Raw genomic sequence first — 23,494 nt, 5'->3', positions numbered from 1 at the left:
TGTCAGGATATATCCCCACTGTAAACTCTCAATGTGACTGTCAGGATATATCCCCACTGTAAACTCTCAATGTGACTGTCAGGATATATCCCCACTGTAAACTCTCAATGTGACTGTCAGGATATATCCCCATGAACTCCCAATGTGACTGTCAGGATATATCCCCACTGTAAACTCTCAATGTGACTGTCAGGATATATCCCCACTGTAAACTCTCAATGTGACTGTCAGGATATATCCCCACTGTAAACTCTCAATGTGACTGTCAGGATATATCCCCACTGTAAACTCTCAATGTGACTGTCAGGATATATCCCCTGTAAACTCTCAATGTGAACTCAGGATATATCAATGTGACTGTCAAGGATATATCCCCACTGTGAACTCTCAATGTGACTGTCAGGATATATCCCCACTGTAAACTCTCAATGTGACTGTCAGGATATATCCCCACTGTAAACTCTCAATGTGACTGTCAGGATATATCCCCACTGTAAACTCTCAATGTGACTGTCAGGATATATCAACTCTCAATGTGACTGTCAGGATATATCCCCACTGTAAACTCTCAATGTGACTGTCAGGATATATCCCCACTGTAAACTCTCAATGTGACTGTCAGGATATATCCCCACTGTGAACTCTCAATGTGACTGTCAGGATATATCCCCACTGTAAACTCTCAATGTGACTGTCAGGATATATCCCCACTGTAAAAACTCTCAATGTGACTGTCAGGATATATCCCCACTGTAAACTCTCAATGTGACTGTCAGGATATATCCCCACTGTAAACTCTCAATGTGACTGTCAGGATATATCCCCACTGTAAACTCTCAATGTGACTGTCAGGATATATCCCCACTGTAAACTCTCAATGTGACTGTCAGGATATATCCCCACTGTAAACTCTCAATGTGACTGTCAGGATATATCCCCACTGTGAACTCTCAATGTGACTGTCAGGATATATCCCCACTGTGAACTCTCAATGTGACTGTCAGGATATATCCCCACTGTAAACTCTCAATGTGACTGTCAGGATATATCCCCACTGTGAACTCTCAATGTGACTGTCAGGATATATCCAATGTGACTGTCAGGACTCCCCACTGTAAACTCTCAATGTGACTGTCAGGATATATCCCCACTGTGAACTCTCAATGTGACTGTCAGGATATATCCCCACTGTAAACTCTCAATGTGACTGTCAGGATATATCCCCACTGTAAACTCTCAATGTGACTGTCAGGATATATCCCCACTGTGAACTCTCAATGTGACTGTCAGGATATATCCCCACTGTAAACTCTCAATGTGACTGTCAGGATATATCCCCACTCAATGAACTCTCAATGTGACTGTCAGGATATATCCCCACTGTAAACTCTCAATGTGACTGTCAGGATATATCCCCACTGTAAACTCTCAATGTGACTGTCAGGATATATCCCCACTGTGAACTCTCAATGTGACTGTCAGGATATATCCCCACTGTGAACTCTCAATGTGACTGTCAGGATATATCCCCACTGTAAACTCTCAATGTGACTGTCAGGATATATCCCCACTGTGAACTCTCAATGTGACTGTCAGGATATATCCCCACTGTAAACTCTCAATGTGACTGTCAGGATATATCCCCACTGTAAACTCTCAATGTGACTGTCAGGATATATCCCCACTGTGAACTCTCAATGTGACTGTCAGGATATATCCCCACTGTAAACTCTCAATGTGACTGTCAGGATATATCCCCACTGTAAACTCTCAATGTGACTGTCAGGATATATCCCCACTCTGAACTCTCAATGTGACTGTCAGGATATATCCCCACTGTAAACTCTCAATGTGACTGTCAGGATATATCCCCACTGTAAACTCTCAATGTGACTGTCAGGATATATCCCCACTGTAAACTCTCAATGTGACTGTCAGGATATATCCCCACTGTAAACTCTCAATGTGACTGTCAGGATATATCCCCACTCTAAACTCTCAATGTGACTGTCAGGATATATCCCCACTGTGAACTCTCAATGTGACTGTCAGGATATATCCCCACTCTGAACTCTCAATGTGACTGTCAGGATATATCCCCACTGTAAACTCTCAATGTGACTGTCAGGATATATCCCCACTGTGAACTCTCAATGTGACTGTCAGGATATATCCCCACTGTAAACTCTCAATGTGACTGTCAGGATATATCCCCACTGTAAACTCTCAATGTGACTGTCAGGATATATCCCCACTGTAAACTCTCAATGTGACTGTCAGGATATATCCCCACTGTAAACTCTCAATGTGACTGTCAGGATATATCCCCACTGTAAACTCTCAATGTGACTGTCAGGATATATCCCCACTGTAAACTCTCAATGTGACTGTCAGGATATATCCCCACTGTAAACTCTCAATGTGACTGTCAGGATATATCCCCACTGTGAACTCTCAATGTGACTGTCAGGATATATCCCCACTGTGAACTCTCAATGTGACTGTCAGGATATATCCCCACTGTAAACTCTCAATGTGACTGTCAGGATATATCCCCACTGTAAACTCTCAATGTGACTGTCAGGATATATCCCCACTGTAAACTCTCAATGTGACTGTCAGGATATATCCCCACTGTAAACTCTCAATGTGACTGTCAGGATATATCCCCACTGTAAACTCTCAATGTGACTGTCAGGATATATCCCCACTGTAAACTCTCAATGTGACTGTCAGGATATATCCCCACTGTAAACTCTCAATGTGACTGTCAGGATATATCCCCACTGTAAACTCTCAATGTGACTGTCAGGATATATCCCCACTGTAAACTCTCAATGTGACTGTCAGGATATATCCCCACTGTAAACTCTCAATGTGACTGTCAGGATATATCCCCACTGTAAACTCTCAATGTGACTGTCAGGATATATCCCCACTGTAAACTCTCAATGTGACTGTCAGGATATATCCCCACTCTGAACTCTCAATGTGACTGTCAGGATATATCCCCACTGTAAACTCTCAATGTGACTGTCAGGATATATCCCCACTGTAAACTCTCAATGTGACTGTCAGGATATATCCCCACTGTAAACTCTCAATGTGACTGTCAGGATATATCCCCACTGTAAACTCTCAATGTGACTGTCAGGATATATCCCCACTGTAAACTCTCAATGTGACTGTCAGGATATATCCCCACTGTAAACTCTCAATGTGACTGTCAGGATATATCCCCACTGTAAACTCTCAATGTGACTGTCAGGATATATCCCCACTGTAAACTCTCAATGTGACTGTCAGGATATATCCCCACTGTAAACTCTCAATGTGACTGTCAGGATATATCCCCACTGTAAACTCTCAATGTGACTGTCAGGATATATCCCCACTGTGAACTCTCAATGTGACTGTCAGGATATATCCCCACTGTGAACTCTCAATGTGACTGTCAGGATATATCCCCACTGTAAACTCTCAATGTGACTGTCAGGATATATCCCCACTCTGAACTCTCAATGTGACTGTCAGGATATATCCCCACTGTAAACTCTCAATGTGACTGTCAGGATATATCCCCACTCTGAACTCTCAATGTGACTGTCAGGATATATCCCCACTGTAAACTCTCAATGTGACTGTCAGGATATATCCCCACTGTAAACTCTCAATGGTACAATGATACAATGGTACAATGATAGGGTTGTATTTCAATATTACAATGGTAAAGCTGTATTTCTGCTCTTTTTTCTATTCCTGATCTTCTGTGAACCACTGTGTGATTCTCATAGATATAACATGTATTTGTAAAGCCCTTCTTACATCAGCTGATGTCACAAAGTGCTTCCAGAAACCCAGTCTAAAACCCCAAACAGCAAGCAAAGCAGAGACAGCAAGGGCGGTTCTTTTCTCCAGTGCCTTTCCGTTCACCTTCACACTCCTGGGCCAGACTACACTCAATCATATGACCCACTGAAGAGATGAGTCTTCAGTAAAGACTTAAAGGTTGAGACCGAGTTTGCGTCTCTGACATGGGTAGGCAGACTATTCCATTAAAATGTAGCTCTATAGGAGAAAGCCCTGCCTCCAGCTAACGGCTTAGAAATTCTAGGGACAGTTAGGAGGCCTGCGTCTTGTGACCGTAGCGTACGTGTAGGTATGTACGGCAGGACCAAATCAGAGAGATAGGTAGGAGCAAGCCCATGTAATGCTCTGTAGGTTAAGCAGTAAAACCTTGAAATCAGCCCTTGCCTTGACAGGAAGCCAGTGTAGGGAGGCTTGGCACTGGAGTAATATGATCACATTGTTTGGTTCTAGTCAGGATTCTAGCAGCTGTGTTCAACACTGACTGAAGTTTATTTAGTGCTTTATCCGGGTAGCCGGAAAGTAGAGCATTGCAGTAGTCTAACCTAGAAGTGACAAAATCATGGATGTATTTTTCTGCATCATTTTTGGACAGAAAGTTTCATACTGTTATATTAACTAACATATTGACTAACATATTGACTAACATATTGATATTTGCAATGTTATGTAGATGGTAAAAAGCTGTCCTTGAAACAGTCTTGATATGTTCGTCAAAAGAGAGATCAGGGTCCAGAGTAATGCTGAGGTCCTTCACAGTTTTATTTGAGACGACTGTACAAACATCAAGATTAATTGTCAGATCCAACAGAATATCTCTTTGTTTCTTGGGACCTAGAACAAGCATCTCTGTTTCGTCCGAGTTTAAAAGTAGAGCATTTGACGCCATCCACTTCCTTATGTCTCTAACACAGGCTTGCAGGCAGGGCAATTTTGGGGCTTCACCATGTTTAATCAAAATGTACAGTTGTGTGTCATCCGCATAGCAGTGAAAGTCAACATTATGTTTCCAAATTACATCACCAAGAGGTAAAATATATAGTGAAAACGAAAGTGGTCCTGAAACGGAGCCTTGAGGAACACCAACATTTACAGTTGATTTGTCAGAGGACAAACCATCCACAGAGACAAACTGATATCTTTCCGACAGATAAGATCTAAACCAGGCCAGAACTTGTCCGTGTAGACCAATTTGGGTTTCCAATCTCTCTAAAAGAATGTGGTGATCGATGGTATCAAAAGCAGCACTAAAGTCTAGGAGCACGAGGACAGATGCAGAGCCTCGGTCTGAGGCCATTAAAAGGTAATTTACCACCTTCACAAGTGCAGTCTCAGTGCTATGATGGGGTCTAAAACCAGACTGAAGCATTTCATATACATTGTTTGTCTTCATGAAGGTAGTGAGTTTCTGCGCAACTTCTTTTTCAAAATGTTTTGAGAGGAATGGGAGAGTCGATGTAGACCGATAGTTTTTTATATTTTCTGGGCCGGGTTGGGGTTTTTCAAGAGAGACTTTATTACTGCCACTTTTAGTGAGTTTGGTACACATCCTGTGGATAGAGAGCAGTTTATTATGTTCAACATAGGACGGCCAAGCACAGGAAGCAGCTCTTTCAGTAGTTTAGTTGTAATAGGGTCCAGTATACAGCTTAAAGGTTTAGAGGCCATGATTATTTTCATCAATGTGTCGAGATATAGTAGTAAAAAACTTGAGTGTCTCCCTTGATCCTTGGTCCTGGCAGAGTTGTGCAGACTCAGGACAACTGAGCTTTGGAGGAATATGCAGATTTAAAGAGGAGTCCGTAATTTGCTTTCTAATGACCATGATCTTTTCCTCAAAGAAGTTCATGAATTTATCACTGCTGAAGTGAAAGCCGTCCTCTCTTGGGGAATGCTGCTTTTTAGTTTGCTTTGCAACAGTATCAAAATACATTTGGGATTGTTCTTATTTTCCTCAATTAAGTTGGATAAATCGAATGATGGAGCAGCAGTAAGGGCTCTTCGATACTGCACGGTACTCTCTTTCCAAGATAGTCGGAAGACTTCCAGTTTGGTGTAGCACCATTTCCGTTCCAATTTTCTGGAAGCTTGCTTCAGAGCTCGGGTATTTTCTCTATACCAGGGAGCTAGTTTCTTATGCCAAATGCTTTAGTTTTTAGGGGTGCAACTGCATCTAGATTATTGCGCAAGGTTAAATTGAGTTCCTCAGTTAGGTGGTTAACTGATTGTTGTCCTCTGACGTCCTTGGGTAGGCTGAGGGAGTCTGGAAGGGCATCAAGGAATCTTTGTGTTTTCTGAGAATTTCTAGCACGGCTTTTGATGATCCTTGGTTGGGGTCTGAGCAGATTATTTGTTCTGATTACAAACGTAATAAAATGGTGGTCCGATAGTCCAGGATTATGAGGAAAAACATTAAGATCCACAACATTTATTCCACGGGACAAAACTAGGTCCAGAGTATGACTGTGTCAGTGAGTAGGTCCGGAGACATGTTGGACAAAACCCACTGATGGCTCCGAAAGCCTTTTGGAGTGGATCTGTGGACATTTCCATATGAATATTAAAGTCACCAAAAATTAGAATATTATCTGCTATGACTACAAGGTCCGATAGGAATTCAGTGAACTCAGTGAGAAACATGGCCCAGGAGGACTGTAAACAGTAGCTATAAAAAGTGATTTAGTGGGCTGCATAGATTTCATGACTAGAATCTCAAATGGTGAAAACATTTTTATTTTATTTTTAATTTGCTCTAATAAATGTTAGCAACACCTCCACCTTTGCGGGATGCACAGGGGATATGGTCACTAGTGTAACCAGGAGGTGAGGCCTCATTTAACACAGTAAATTCATCAGGCTTAAGCCATGTTTCAGTCAGGCCAATCACATCAAGGTTATGATCAGTGATTAGTTCATTGACTATAACTGCCTTGGAAGTGAGGGATCTAACATTAAGTAGCCCTGTTTTGAGATGTGAGGTGTCACAATCTCTTTCAATAATGGCAGGAATGGAGGAGGTCTTTATTCCAGTGAGATTACTAAGGCGAACACCGCCATGTTTAGTTTTGACCCAACCTAGGTCGAGGCACAGACACGGTCTCAATGGGGATAGCTGAGCTGACTACACTGACTGTGCTAGTGGCAGACTCCACTATGCTGGCAGGCTGGCTAACAGCCTGCTGCCTGTCCTGCACCCTATCTCATTGTGGAGCTAGAGGAGACAGAAGAGCCCTGTCTATATTGATAGATAAGATGAGAGCACCCCTCCAGCTAGGATGGAGTCTGTCTCTCCTCAGCAGGCCAGGCTTGGTCCTGTTTGTGGGTGAGCCCCAGAAAGAGGGCCAATTATCTACAAATTCTATCTTTTGGGAGGGGCAGAAAACAGTTTTCAACCAGCGATTGAGTTGTGAGACCTGCTATAGAGCTCATCACTCCCCGTAACTGGGAGGGGACCAGAGAAGCTATGTTGCACTTGGTGACCTCTGACTGTTTCATCCTAACATTTTTGGTGCTGACGTGGATAACAATATCCCTAGTTTTAGCTTTAGCCAGCTAATCTTCAGATTAGTCTCTACGTCGGTAGCCCTGCCCCCTGGTAAACAGTGTATTATCGCTGATTGATTCTTTTTAAGTCTAATACTGCGCGTAATGGAGTCGCCAATGACTAGGGTTTTCAACTTGTCAGAGTTGGTGGGAGGCTTCTGCGTCTCAGACTCCGTAACGGGAGGAGTAGAGACCAGAGAAGGCTCGGCCTCTGACTCCGACTCACTGTTTAATGGGGAGAACCGGTTGAAAGTTTCTGTCGGCTGAATGAGCGACACCAGTTGAGCATTCCTGCAGCATTTCCTTCCAGAAACCGTGAGAAAGTTGTCCTGATGCGGGGACTGTGCCAGGGGATTTATACTAACGTTACTATCTGTACTTACTGGTGGCACAGACGCTCTTTCATCCTTTCCTACACTTACATTACCCTTGCCTAACGATTGTGTCTGAAGCTGGACTTGCAGTACGGCTATCCTCGCCATAAGGCGATCGTTCTCCTGTATATTACGAGCACAGTGACTGCAATTAGAAAGCATCATGTTAATGTTACTACTTAGCTTCGGCTGTTGGAGGTCCTGACGAACCACGTCCAGATAAAGCATCCGGAGTGAAGAAGCCGAATGAGAAAAGTTGAGCGCAGGGAAAAATGTAAAATATAAACGGTAATTAAAAAGTAAAAAACGTAAAGTTGGCAGGTAGCAAAGTAAGGTTAGCAGCAAAGCAATATGGAAATTGCTCTTACACATGGAGGGCAAGGGTTTAATATATTTATATCTACGTAGTACATGTCAATCTGGAATATAAAACATCCTGGATGTCCAACCACATACTCCAACCAGTTACTATCCGTTATCTCTATACACAGTTACTATCCATTATCTCTATACACAGTTGCTATCCATTATCTCTATACACAGTTACTATCCATTATCTCTATACACAGGTAATCTCCAGTATCTCTATACACAGGTAATCTCCATTATCTCTATACACAGTTACTATCCATTATCTCTATACACAGTTCATATCCATTATATATATACACAGTTACTATCCATTATCTCTATACACAGTTACTATCCATTATCTCTATGCAGTTACTATCCATTATCTCTATACACAGTTACTATCCATTATGTGTATACACAGTTACTATCCATTATGTCTATACACAGTTACTATCCATTATCTCTATACACAGTTACTATCCATTATCTCTATACACAGTTACTATCCATTATGTCTATACACAGTTACTATCCATTATGTCTATACCCAGTTACTATCCATTATCTCTATACACAGTTACTATCCATAATCTCTATAAACAGTTACTATCCATTATCTCTACACACAGTTATGATCCATTTTCTCTACCCAGTTACTATCCATTATCTCTACCCAGTTACTATCCATTATCTCTATGCACCGTTACTATCCATTATCTCTATACACAGTTATGCTCCATTTTCTCTACCCAGTTACTATCCATTATCTCTACACAGGTACTATCCATTATCTCTACCCAGTTACTATCCATTATCTCTATGCACCGTTACTATCCATTATCTCTATACACAGTTATGATCCATTTTCTCTACCTAGTTACTATCCATTTTCTCTACCCAGTTACTATCCATTATCTCTATGCATTTACTATCCATTATCTCTATGCATGTACTATCCATTATCTCTATGCATTTACTATCCATTATCTCTATGCAGTTACTATCCATTATCTCTATACACAGTTACTATCTGTTATCATATCAGTTCCCTGTGTGTAGCAGGTAACTAGTTGGCTCCTTTGCAAATATCAAACTCGCTGCTTATCAACTGTCAAACTCCTCTTTAATATTTAATAGATTCTCCTTTCTTCATTATAGTTTCCTGGCATATGAAATGCCCACTGCACGTTGATTAAGCCTTAATGCAATTATGAATAAGTAGAGTAATTGCCTACTTTACATTTTCAGATAGCGTAGTATTTTCTCTCCAGAGCAGACAGCTCCCAAAAGACCTGGGATTATTTTCAGTTTTGTTTTGGTCTTTTAACATACTTTATCACACAGAGAGAAGTAAACACCCAGAAGCCCATGGGGCTTTGATTAGACAATCTTACCATCCTTCTTCTTTCAGTATCACTCATTCTTTGCAGCATACTGTATTTTGTCCCTGCAGGCAATACTTGTTTCTTTTTATTCTAATTTTCTTTCATTTCTTGTCATTTACTTTAATTTATTTCATTTTCCAGTTATACAAACATAATAGGATTTGTTTTTTATGAATGTGTCTGGACTGACGTTTTCAAACGAACTTGAATGTATAGAAGTTATCGCAGTTCATTAATTAAATTGTCAAAAAAATCCTTGACTAAATTAACTAAAAAGGTTTCCTTTTCCAAAGTTGTTTTTTGTTGCAAATCTCTTCCGGTGTGCCGTGATTTGTTGTCATTGTGTTGTTCATGTGAAGTGTGTTTGGGGTGAAGTGGCTTCCGCATACTGATGTGCTATGACAGCTCAGTCCAGGCAGAGCTGCACACCTAATAGACAGTCTTTTCAATGTTTCACGTTAAAGAAAGTTGCTCCTGTTCTGTTATTTTACTCAATTTGGCCTTTTTTATATTTCAAATGACATTGATGTATGTGCAGTGAACATGAAGTGGAATTGGAGAAGGAACAATTGGACTCTGGCAGAGAGAGGAGGGCTGTGCCGTGCCCAAGAAATCATTTTTGAATGTCTCTTCTTGAAACCGTACCGTTTCATTATGTTTAGCTGTCTGTCCTCATCCCGTCCGTCTGTCTGGGAAAGAAGTACTCCTACAGTCGTCAATCTCTTACCTTTGTCCCCACAAACTTTTCAGTATGGCAGACAGCAAGACATTTATTAAATATTTATAATTGCTTAATGAGGCTGTGATAAATATCAGTCCTGAGACTATGGCTGCGTCTCCGGTCAAAAGTAGTGCACTAAATATGAGATGCTGCCTATAAAAGTAAATCCACTAAATAGGAGATGCTGCCTATAAAAGGAAATCCACTAAATATGAGATGCTGCCTATAAAAGGAAATCTACTAAATAGGAGATGCTGCCTATAAAAGGAAATCTACTAAATATGAGATGCTGCCTATAAAAGGAAATCTACTAAATAGGAGATGCTGCCTATAAAAGGAAATCTACTAAATATGAGATGCTGCCTATAAAAGTAAATCTACTAAATAGGAGATGCTGCCTATAAAAGTAAATCCACTAAATAGGAGATGCTGCCTATAAAAGTAAATCCACTAAATAGGAGATGCTGCCTATAAAAGTAAATCCACTAAATAGGAGATGCTGCCTATAAAAGGAAATCTACTAAATAGGAGATGCTGCCTATAAAAGTAAATCCACTAAATAGGAGATGCTGCCTATAAAAGTAAATCCACTAAATAGGAGATGCTGCCTATAAAAGGAAATCTACTAAATATGAGATGCTGCCTATAAAAGTAAATCCACTAAATAGGAGATGCTGCCTATAAAAGTAAATCCACCCACCTGTCCCACTTCACCAGTTGGTTTCCCTCCGTCATCTCAAGAAGCTGAAGTACAACCATCCTGTGTTACGTAACTGTGTCTCTTGTTGTCGTCTGCTCATTGTAAAGTAACGATCAGTGTGCTTTAGTACGCTGAGGCTACAGGGCCTTCAGAAAGTATTCACACCCTTTGACATCTTCCACATTTTGTTGTGTTACAGCCTGAATTCAAAATGGATTCAATTTATTTTTTTTCTTCTCACCCATCAACACACGATACCCCATAATGACAAAGTGAAAACATGTTTTTATGTTTTCTTTGCAAATTTATTGAAAATGTAATACAGAAATATCTCATTTACAGAACTATTCACACCCCTGAGTCAATACATGTTAGAATCACCTTTGACAGTGATTACACCTGTCCAGTCTTACTGGGAAGTAGAGTCTTACTGGGAAGTAGAGTCTTACTGGGAAGTACTGTATCTAAGAGCTCTAAGTCTTACTGGGAAGAAGAGTCTTACTGGGAAGTAGAGTCTTACTGGGAAGTACTGTATCGAAGAGCTTTGCACACCTGGATTGTACAATATTTGCACATTATTCTTCAATATCTGTCAAGTTTGTTGTTGATCAGTGTTAGACAGCCATTATCAGGTCTTGCCATAGATTTCCATAAACAGCTCCAGGTTATTGTCCTGCTGAAAGGTGAATTCATCTCCCAGTGTCTGGTGGAAAGCAGACTGAAACAGGTTATTGTCCTGCTGAAAGGTGACTTCATCTCCCAGTGTCTGGTGGGAAGCAGACTGAACCAGGTTATTGTCCTGCTGAAAGGTGAATTCATCTCCCAGTGTCTGGTGGAAAGCAGACTGAACCAGGTTATTGTCCTGCTGAAAGGTGAACCCATCTCCCAGTGTCTGGTGGAAAACAGACTGAACCAGGTTATTGTCCTGCTGAAAGGTGAATTCATCTCCCAGTGTCTGGTGGAAAGCAGACTGAACCAGGTTATTGTCCTGCTGAAAGGTGAATTCATCTCCCAGTGTCTGGTGGAAAGCAGACTGAAACAGGTTATTGTCCTGCTGAAAGGTGAATTCATCTCCCAGTGTCTGGTGGAAAGCAGACTGAACCTGTCCTGCTGAAAGGTGATTCATCTCCCAGTGTCTGGTGGATAGCAGACTGAACCAGGTTATTGTCCTGCTGAAAGGTGAATTCATCTCCCAGTGTCTGGTGGAAAGCAGACTGAACCAGGTTATTGTCCTGCTGAAAGGTGAATTCATCTCCCAGTGTCTGGTGGAAAGCAGACTGAACCAGGTTATTGTCCTGCTGAAAGGTGAATTCATCTCCCAGTGTCTGGTGGGAAGCAGACTGAACCAGGTTATTGTCCTGCTGAAAGGTGAATTCATCTCCCAGTGTCTGGTGGAAAGCAGACTGAACCAGGTTATTGTCCTGCTGAAAGGTGAATTCATCTCCCAGTGTCTGGTGGAAAGCAGACTGAACCAGGTTATTGTCCTGCTGAAAGGTGAATTCATCTCCCAGTGTCTGGTGGAAAGCAGACTGAACCAGGTTATTGTCCTGCTGAAAGGCGAATTCATATCCCAGTGTCTGGTGGAAAGCAGACTGAACCAGGTTATTGTCCTGCTGAAAGGTGAATTCATATCCCAGTGTCTGGTGGAAAGCAGACTGAACCAGGTTATTGTCCTGCTGAAAGGTGAATTCATCTCCCAGTGTCTGGTGGAAAGCAGACTGAACCAGGTTATTGTCCTGCTGAAAGGTGAATTCATCTCCCAGTGTCTGGTGGAAAGCAGACTGAACCAGGTTATTGTCCTGCTGAAAGGTGAATTCATCTCCCAGTGTCTGGTGGAAAGCAGACTGAACCAGGTTATTGTCCTGCTGAAAGGTGAATTCATCTCCCAGTGTCTGGTGGAAAGCAGACTGAACCAGGTTATTGTCCTGCTGAGAGGTGAATTCATCTCCCAGTGTCTGGTGGAAAGCAGACTGAACCAGGTTATTGTCCTGCTGAAAGGTGAATTCATCTCCCAGTGTCTGGTGGAAAGCAGACTGAACCAGGTTATTGTCCTGCTGAAAGGTGAATTCATCTCCCAGTGTCTGGTGGAAAGCAGACTGAACCAGGTTATTGTCCTGCTGAGAGGTGAATTCATCTCCCAGTGTCTGGTGGAAAGCAGACTGAAACAGGTTATTGTCCTGCTGAAAGGTGAATTCATCTCCCAGTGTCTGGTGGGAAGCAGACTGAACCAGGTTATTGTCCTGCTGAAAAGGGAATTCATCTCCCAGTGTCTGGTGGAAAGCAGACTGAACCAGGTTATTGTCCTGCTGAAAAGGGGAATTCATCTCCCAGTGTCTGGTGGAAAGCAGACTGAACCAGGTTATTGTCCTGCTGAAAGGTGAATTCATCTCCCAGTGTCTGGTGGAAAGCAGACTGAACCAGGTTATTGTCCTGCTGAAAGGTGACTTCATCTCCCAGTGTCTGGTGGAAAGCAGACTGAACCAGGTTATTGTCCTGCTGAAAGGCGAATTCATATCCCAGTGTCTGGTGGAAAGCAGACTGAACCAGGTTATTGTCCTGCTGAAAGGTGAATTCATATCCCAGTGTCTGGTGGAAAGCAGACTGAACCAGGTTATTGTCCTGCTGAAAGGTGAATTCATCTCCCAGTGTCTGGTGGAAAGCAGACTGAACCAGGTTATTGTCCTGCTGAAAGGTGAATTCATATCCCAGTGTCTGGTGGAAAGCAGACTGAACCAGGTTATTGTCCTGCTGAAAGGTGAATTCATCTCCCAGTGTCTGGTGGAAAGCAGACTGAACCAGGTTATTGTCCTGCTGAAAGGTGAATTCATCTCCCAGTGTCTGGTGGAAAGCAGACTGAACCAGGTTATTGTCCTGCTGAAAGGTGAATTCATCTCCCAGTGTCTGGTGGAAAGCAGACTGAACCAGGTTATTGTCCTGCTGAAAGGTGACTTCATCTCCCAGTGTCTGGTGGAAAGCAGACTGAACCAGGTTATTGTCCTGCTGAAAGGTGAATTCATCTCCCAGTGTCTGGTGGAAAGCAGACTGATCCAGGTTATTGTCCTGCTGAGAGGTGAATTCATCTCCCAGTGTCTGGTGGAAAGCAGACTGAACCAGGTTATTGTCCTGCTGAAAGGTGAATTCATCTCCCAGTGTCTGGTGGAAAGCAGACTGAACCAGGTTATTGTCCTGCTGAAAGGTGAATTCATCTCCCAGTGTCTGGTGGAAAGCAGACTGAACCAGGTTATTGTCCTGCTGAGAGGTGAATTCATCTCCCAGTGTCTGGTGGAAAGCAGACTGAAACAGGTTATTGTCCTGCTGAAAGGTGAATTCATCTCCCAGTGTCTGGTGGGAAGCAGACTGAACCAGGTTATTGTCCTGCTGAAAAGGGGAATTCATCTCCCAGTGTCTGGTGGAAAGCAGACTGAACCAGGTTATTGTCCTGCTGAAAAGGGGAATTAATCTCCCAGTGTCTGATGGAAAGCAGACTGAACCAGGTTATTGTCCTGCTGAAAGGTGAATTCATCTCCCAGTGTCTGGTGGAAAGCAGACTGAACCAGGTTATTGTCCTGCTGAAAGGTGAATTCATCTCCCAGTGTCTGTTGGAAAGCAGACTGAACCAGGTTATTGTCCTGCTGAAAGGTGAATTCATCTCCCAGTGTCTGGTGGAAAGCAGACTGAACCAGGTTATTGTCCTGCTGAAAGGTGACTTCATCTCCCAGTGTCTGGTGGAAAGCAGACTGAACCAGGTTATTGTCCTGCTGAAAGGCGAATTCATATCCCAGTGTCTGGTGGAAAGCAGACTGAACCAGGTTATTGTCCTGCTGAAAGGTGAATTCATCTCCCAGTGTCTGGTGGAAAGCAGACTGAACCAGGTTATTGTCCTGCTGAAAGGTGAATTCATCTCCCAGTGTCTGGTGGAAAGCAGACTGAACCAGGTTATTGTCCTGCTGAAAGTTGAATTCATCTCCCAGTGTCTGGTGGAAAACAGACTGAACCAGGTTATTGTCCTGCTGAAAGGTGAATTCATCTCCCAGTGTCTGGTGGAAAGCAGACTGAACCAGGTTATTGTCCTGCTGAAAGGTGACTTCATCTCCCAGTGTCTGGTGGAAAGCAGACTGAACCAGGTTATTGTCCTGCTGAAAGGTGAATTCATCTCCCAGTGTCTGGTGGAAAGCAGACTGATCCAGGTTATTGTCCTGCTGAGAGGTGAATTCATCTCCCAGTGTCTGGTGGAAAGCAGACTGAACCAGGTTATTGTCCTGCTGAGAGGTGAATTCATCTCCCAGTGTCTGGTGGAAAGCAGACTGAACCAGGTTATTGTCCTGCTGAAAGGTGAATTCATCTCCCAGTGTCTGGTGGAAAGCAGACTGAACCAGGTTATTGTCCTGCTGAAAGGTGAATTCATCTCCCAGTGTCTGGTGGAAAGCAGACTGAAACAGGTTATTGTCCTGCTGAAAGGTGAATTAATCTCCCAGTGTCTGGTGGAAAGCAGACTGAACCAGGTTATTGTCCTGCTGAAAGGTGAATTCATCTCCCAGTGTCTGGTGGAAAGCAGACTGAACCAGGTTATTGTCCTGCTGAAAGGTGAATTCATCTCCCAGTGTCTGGTGGAAAGCAGACTGAACCAGGTTATTGTCCTGCTGAAAGGTGAATTAATCTCCCAGTGTCTGGTGGAAAGCAGACTGAACCAGGTTTTCTTCTGGGATTTTGCCTGTGTTTAGCTCAATTTTTTTTTTATTTTATTTTTTTTATTTTTTTTATAAATACTCCCCAGTCCTTGTCGATGACAACTATACCCATATCATGATGCAGCCACCACCATTCTAGAAAATATGAAGAGTGTCACGCCTTGGTCATAGTGTTTTGTGTTTCGTTATATATTTGGTCTGGCCAGGGTGTGACATGGGTTTATTTTGTTGTATTTTCGTATTGGGGTTTTGTAGTTATTGGGATTGCGGCTGAGTAGGGGTGTTGCATAGGTTTGGCTGCCTGAGGCGGTTCTCAATCAGAGTCAGGTGATTCTCGTTGTCTCTGATTGGGAACCGTATTTAGGTAGCCGGGGTTCACTGTGTATTTCATGGGTGATTGTTCCTGTCTCTGTGTAGTGTTCACCAGACAGGCTGTAATTAGGTTTCACGTTCCGTTTGTTGTTTTGTTTTGTATAAGTTATTTCATGTATCGCGATTCATTAATTAAAGAACATGAGTAACAACCACACTGCATTTCGGTCCGACTCTCTTTCAACAAACGAAGAACGCCGTTACAAAGTGTGCTACTCATTGATGTGTTGTGTTGGATTTGCCCCAAAATTAACACTTTGTATTCAGGACATGACGTTTATTTCTTTTCCATATATTTTGCAGTATTACTTTACTGCCTTGTTGCAAACAGGATGCATATTTTGGAATATTTTTTATTCAGTACAGGCTTCCTTCTTTTCACTCTGTCATTTAGGTTAGTATTGTGGAGTTTCCTTCCTCTCCAGCAACTGAGTTAGGAAGGGTACCTGTGTCTTGGTTGTGACTGGGTTTATTGACACCATCCAAAGTGTAATTAATTACTTCATCATGTTCAAAGGGATATTTAATGTCTGCTTTTTATTTTAACCCATCTGCCCTTCTTTTCAAGGTATTTAAATACCTCCATGGTCTTTGTGGTTGAATCTGTGTTAGAAATTCACTGCTCCAGGGACCTTACAGATAATTGTATGTGTGGGATACAGAGATGAGGTAGTCATTAAAAAATCATGTTGAACAGTATTATTGCACACAGAGTGAGTACACGCTACTTATTATGTGAGTTGTTAAGCACATTTTTACACTTAAACTTATTTAGGCTTGCCATAACAAAGGGGTTGAATACTTTTCAGCTTTTCATTTTTAAATAACTTGTAAACATTTCTAAAAACATAATTACACTTTGACGTTATGGGGTATTGTGTGTTGGACACATACAGTATCTAATTCACAGTGGGGATAGCTGTTATTATACAGTATCTAATTCACAGTGAGGATAGCTGTTATTATAGAGTATCTAATTCACAGTGGGGATAGCTGTTATTATACAGTATCTAATTCACAGTGGGGATAGCTGTTATTATACAGTATCTAATTCACAGTGGGGATAGCTGTTATTATACAGTATCTAATTCACAGTGGGGATAGCTGTTATTATACAGTATCTAATTCACAGTGGGGATAGCTGTTATTATAGAGTATCTAATTCACAGTGGGGATAGCTGTTATTATACCATATCTAATTCACAGTGGGGATAGCTGTTATTATACCATATCTAATTCACAGTGAGGATAGCTGTTATTATAGAGTATCTAATTCACAGTGGGGATAGCTGTTATTATACAGTATCTAATTCACAGTGGGGATAGCTGTTATTATAGAGTATCTAATTCACAGTGAGGATAGCTGTTATTATACAGTATCTAATTCACAGTGGGGATAGCTGTTATTATACAGTATCTAATTCACAGTGGGGATAGCTGCTATTATACAGTATCTAATTCACAGTGGGGATAGCTGTTATTATACAGTATCTAATTCACAGTGGGGATAGCTGTTATTATACAGTATCTAATTCACAGTGAGGATAGCTGTTATTATACCATATCTAATTCACAGTGGGGATAGCTGTTATTATACCATATCTAATTCACAGTGGGGATAGCTGTTATTATACAGTATCTAATTCACAGTGGGGATAGCTGTTATTATACAGTATCTAATTCACAGTGGGGATAGCTGTTATTATACCATATCTAATTCACAGTGGGGATAGCTGTTATTATACCATATCTAATTCACAGTGGGGATAGCTGTTATTATACAGTATCTAATTCACAGTGGGGATAGCTGTTATTATACCATATCTAATTCACAGTGGGGATAGCTGTTATTATACAGTATCTAATTCACAGTGGGGATAGCTGTTATTATACAGTATCTAATTCACAGTGGGGATAGCTGTTATTATACCATATCTAATCCACAGTGGGGATAGCTGTTATTATACAGTATCTAATCCACAGTGGGGATAGCTGTTATTACACTGTATCTAATTCACAGTGGGGATAGCTGTTATTATACAGTATCTAATTCACAGTGGGGATAGCTGTTATTATACCATATCTAATTCACAGTGGGGATAGCTGTTATTATACAGTATCTAATTCACAGTGGGGATAGCTGTTATTATACTGTATCTAATTCACAGTGGGGATAGCTGCTATTATACAGTATCTAATTCACAGTGGGGATAGCTGTTATTATACCATATCTAATTCACAGTGGGGATAGCTGTTATTATACCATATCTAATTCACAGTGGGGATAGCTGTTATTATACCGTATCTAATTCACAGTGGGGATAGCTGTTATTATACAGTATCTAATTCACAGTGGGGATAGCTGCTATTATACAGTATCTAATTCACAGTGGGGATAGCTGTTATTATAGAGTATCTAATTCAAAGTGGGGATAGCTGTTATTATACCATATCTAATTCACAGTGGGGATAGCTGCTATTATACAGTATCTAATTCACAGTGGGGATAGCTGTTATTATACCATATCTAATTCACAGTGGGGATAGCTGTTATTATGCAGTATCTAATTCACAGTGGGGATAGCTGTTATTATACAGTATCTAATTCACAGTGGGGATAGCTGTTATTATACCATATCTAATTCACAGTGGGGATAGCTGTTATTATACAGTATCTAATTCACAGTGGGGATAGCTGCTATTATACAGTATCTAATTCACAGTGGGGATAGCTGTTATTATACAGTATCTAATTCACAGTGGGGATAGCTGCTATTATACAGTATCTAATTCACAGTGGGGATAGCTGTTATTATACCATATCTAATTCACAGTGGGGATAGCTGTTATTATACCATATCTAATTCACAGTGGGGATAGCTGTTATTATACAGTATCTAATTCACAGTGGGGATAGCTGTTATTATACAGTATCTAATTCACAGTGGGGATAGCTGTTATTATACAGTATCTAATTCACAGTGGGGATAGCTGTTATTATACCATATCTAATTCACAGTGGGGATAGCTGTTATTATACCATATCTAATTCACAGTGAGGATAGCTGTTATTATAGAGTATCTAATTCACAGTGGGGATAGCTGTTATTATACCATATCTAATTCACAGTGAGGATAGCTGTTATTATAGAGTATCTAATTCACAGTGAGGATAGCTGTTATTATACAGTATCTAATTCACAGTGGGGATAGCTGTTATTATACAGTATCTAATTCACAGTGGGGATAGCTGCTATTATACAGTATCTAATTCACAGTGGGGATAGCTGTTATTATACAGTATCTAATTCACAGTGGGGATAGCTGTTATTATACAGTATCTAATTCACAGTGAGGATAGCTGTTATTATACCATATCTAATTCACAGTGGGGATAGCTGTCATTATACCATATCTAATTCACAGTGGGGATAGCTGTTATTATACAGTATCTAATTCACAGTGGGGATAGCTGTTATTATACAGTATCTAATTCACAGTGGGGATAGCTGTTATTATACCATATCTAATTCACAGTGGGGATAGCTGTTATTATACCATATCTAATTCACAGTGGGGATAGCTGTTATTATACAGTATCTAATTCACAGTGGGGATAGCTGTTATTATACCATATCTAATTCACAGTGGGGATAGCTGTTATTATACAGTATCTAATTCACAGTGGGGATAGCTGTTATTATACAGTATCTAATTCACAGTGGGGATAGCTGTTATTATACCATATCTAATCCACAGTGGGGATAGCTGTTATTATACAGTATCTAATCCACAGTGGGGATAGCTGTTATTACACTGTATCTAATTCACAGTGGGGATAGCTGTTATTATACAGTATCTAATTCACAGTGGGGATAGCTGTTATTATACCATATCTAATTCACAGTGGGGATAGCTGTTATTATACAGTATCTAATTCACAGTGGGGATAGCTGTTATTATACTGTATCTAATTCACAGTGGGGATAGCTGCTATTATACAGTATCTAATTCACAGTGGGGATAGCTGTTATTATACCATATCTAATTCACAGTGGGGATAGCTGTTATTATACCATATCTAATTCACAGTGGGGATAGCTGTTATTATACCGTATCTAATTCACAGTGGGGATAGCTGTTATTATACAGTATCTAATTCACAGTGGGGATAGCTGCTATTATACAGTATCTAATTCACAGTGGGGATAGCTGTTATTATAGAGTATCTAATTCACAGTGGGGATAGCTGTTATTATACCATATCTAATTCACAGTGGGGATAGCTGCTATTATACAGTATCTAATTCACAGTGGGGATAGCTGTTATTATACCATATCTAATTCACAGTGGGGATAGCTGTTATTATGCAGTATCTAATTCACAGTGGGGATAGCTGTTATTATACAGTATCTAATTCACAGTGGGGATAGCTGTTATTATACCATATCTAATTCACAGTGGGGATAGCTGTTATTATACAGTATCTAATTCACAGTGGGGATAGCTGCTATTATACAGTATCTAATTCACAGTGGGGATAGCTGTTATTATACAGTATCTAATTCACAGTGGGGATAGCTGCTATTATACAGTATCTAATTCACAGTGGGGATAGCTGTTATTATACCATATCTAATTCACAGTGGGGATAGCTGTTATTATACCATATCTAATTCACAGTGGGGATAGCTGTTATTATACAGTATCTAATTCACAGTGGGGATAGCTGTTATTATACAGTATCTAATTCACAGTGGGGATAGCTGTTATTATACAGTATCTAATTCACAGTGGGGATAGCTGTTATTATACAGTATCTAATTCACAGTGGGGATAGCTGTTATTATACCATATCTAATTCACAGTGGGGATAGCTGTTATTATAGAGTATCTAATTCACAGTGGGGATAGCTGTTATTATACAGTATCTAATTCACAGTGGGGATAGCTGTTATTATACAGTATCTAATTCACAGTGGGGATAGCTGTTATTATAGAGTATCTAATTCACAGTGGGGATAGCTGTTATTATACCATATCTAATTCACAGTGGGGATAGCTGTTATTATACAGTATCTAATTCACAGTGGGGATAGCTGTTATTATACAGTATCTAATTCACAGTGGGGATAGCTGTTATTATACAGTATCTAATTCACAGTGGGGATAGCTGTTATTATACAGTATCTAATTCACAGTGGGGATAGCTGTTATTATACAGTATCTAATTCACAGTGGGGATAGCTGTTATTATGCAGTATCTAATTCACAGTGGGGATAGCTGTTATTATACAGTATCTAATTCACAGTGGGGATAGCTGCTATTATACAGTATCTAATTCACAGTGGGGATAGCTGTTATTATACCATATCTAATTCACAGTGGGGATAGCTGCTATTATACAGTATCTAATTCACAGTGAGGATAGCTGTTATTATGCAGTATCTAATTCACAGTGGGGATAGCTGTTATTATGCAGTATCTAATTCACAGTGGGGATAGCTGTTATTATACAGTATCTAATTCACAGTGGGGATAGCTGTTATTATACAGTATCTAATTCACAGTGGGGATAGCTGTTATTATACCAGTATCTAATTCACAGTGGGGATAGCTGTTATTATACCATATCTAATTCACAGTGGGGATAGCTGTTATTATACAGTATCTAATTCACAGTGGGGATAGCTGTTATTATACAGTATCTAATTCACAGTGGGGATAGCTGTTATTATAGAGTATCTAATTCACAGTGAGGATAGCTGTTATTATACAGTATCTAATTCACAGTGGGGATAGCTGTTGTTATACAGTATCTAATTCACAGTGGGGATAGCTGTTATTATACAGTATCTAATTCACAGTGGGGATAGCTGTTATTATACAGTATCTAATTCACAGTGGGGATAGCTGTTATTATACAGTATCTAATTCACAGTGGGGATAGCTGTTATTATACCATATCTAATTCACAGTGGGGATAGCTGTTATTATACAGTATCTAATTCACAGTGGGGATAGCTGTTATTATACAGTATCTAATTCACAGTGGGGATAGCTGTTATTATACCATATCTAATTCACAGTGGGGATAGCTGTTATTATACAGTATCTAATTCACAGTGGGGATAGCTGTTATTATACAGTATCTAATTCACAGTGGGGATAGCTGTTATTATACAGTATCTAATTCACAGTGGGGATAGCTGTTATTATACAGTATCTAATTCACAGTGGGGATAGCTGTTATTATGCAGTATCTAATTCACAGTGGGGATAGCTGTTATTATACAGTATCTAATTCACAGTGGGGATAGCTGTTATTATACAGTATCTAATTCACAGTGGGGATAGCTGTTATTATACAGTATCTAATTCACAGTGGGGATAGCTGTTATTATACAGTATCTAATTCACAGTGGGGATAGCTGTTATTATACAGTATCTAATTCACAGTGGGGATAGCTGTTATTATACCATATCTAATTCACAGTGGGGATAGCTGCTATTATACAGTATCTAATTCACAGTGGGGATAGCTGTTATTATACAGTATCTAATTCACAGTGGGGATAGCTGTTATTATACCATATCTAATTCACAGTGGGGATAGCTGTTATTATACAGTATCTAATTCACAGTGGGGATAGCTGTTATTATACAGTATCTAATTCACAGTGGGGATAGCTGTTATTATAGAGTATCTAATTCACAGTGGGGATAGCTGTTATTATACAGTATCTAATTCACAGTGGGGATAGCTGTTATTATACAGTATCTAATTCACAGTGGGGATAGCTGTTATTATACAGTATCTAATTCACAGTGGGGATAGCTGTTATTATACCATATCTAATTCACAGTGGGGATAGCTGTTATTATACAGTATCTAATTCACAGTGGGGATAGCTGTTATTATACAGTATCTAATTCACAGTGGGGATAGCTGTTATTATACCATATCTAATTCACAGTGGGGATAGCTGTTATTATACAGTATCTAATTCACAGTGGGGATAGCTGTTATTATACAGTATCTAATTCACAGTGGGGATAGCTGTTATTATACAGTATCTAATTCACAGTGGGGATAGCTGTTATTATACAGTATCTAATTCACAGTGGGGATAGCTGTTATTATACCATATCTAATTCACAGTGGGGATAGCTGTTATTATACAGTATCTAATTCACAGTGGGGATAGCTGTTATTATACAGTATCTAATTCACAGTGGGGATAGCTGTTATTATACAGTATCTAATTCACAGTGGGGATAGCTGTTATTATACAGTATCTAATTCACAGTGGGGATAGCTGTTATTATACAGTATCTAATTCACAGTGGGGATAGCTGTTATTATACAGTATCTAATTCACAGTGGGGATAGCTGTTATTATACAGTATCTAATTCACAGTGGGGATAGCTGTTATTATACAGTATCTAATTCACAGTGGGGATAGCTGTTATTATACCATATCTAA

The 23,494-nt window shown here is 40.3% G+C and overlaps 1 protein-coding gene and 1 long non-coding RNA gene across 3 annotated transcripts in view; both read left to right on the top strand.

Annotated features, from left to right (window-relative positions):
* Positions 1-23,494, top strand: part of cntn5 (contactin 5) — a 700,818-nt gene that overhangs the window by 174,187 nt on the left and 503,137 nt on the right. The window lies entirely within an intron of this gene.
* LOC127908934 (uncharacterized) lies at positions 12,074-14,316 on the top strand. Its single transcript, XR_008069072.1, has 3 exons — positions 12,074-12,312; positions 13,132-13,175; positions 14,248-14,316. It is a non-coding gene; the product is annotated as an uncharacterized LOC127908934 (long non-coding RNA).

The sequence above is a fragment of the Oncorhynchus keta genome, chromosome 18 (assembly GCF_023373465.1).
Source record: "Oncorhynchus keta strain PuntledgeMale-10-30-2019 chromosome 18, Oket_V2, whole genome shotgun sequence".
NCBI classification, from domain to species: Eukaryota; Metazoa; Chordata; class Actinopteri; order Salmoniformes; family Salmonidae; genus Oncorhynchus; species Oncorhynchus keta.
The sequence above is the reverse complement of the archived record's forward strand: the minus strand, read 5'-3'. Positions and strand labels throughout refer to the sequence as shown.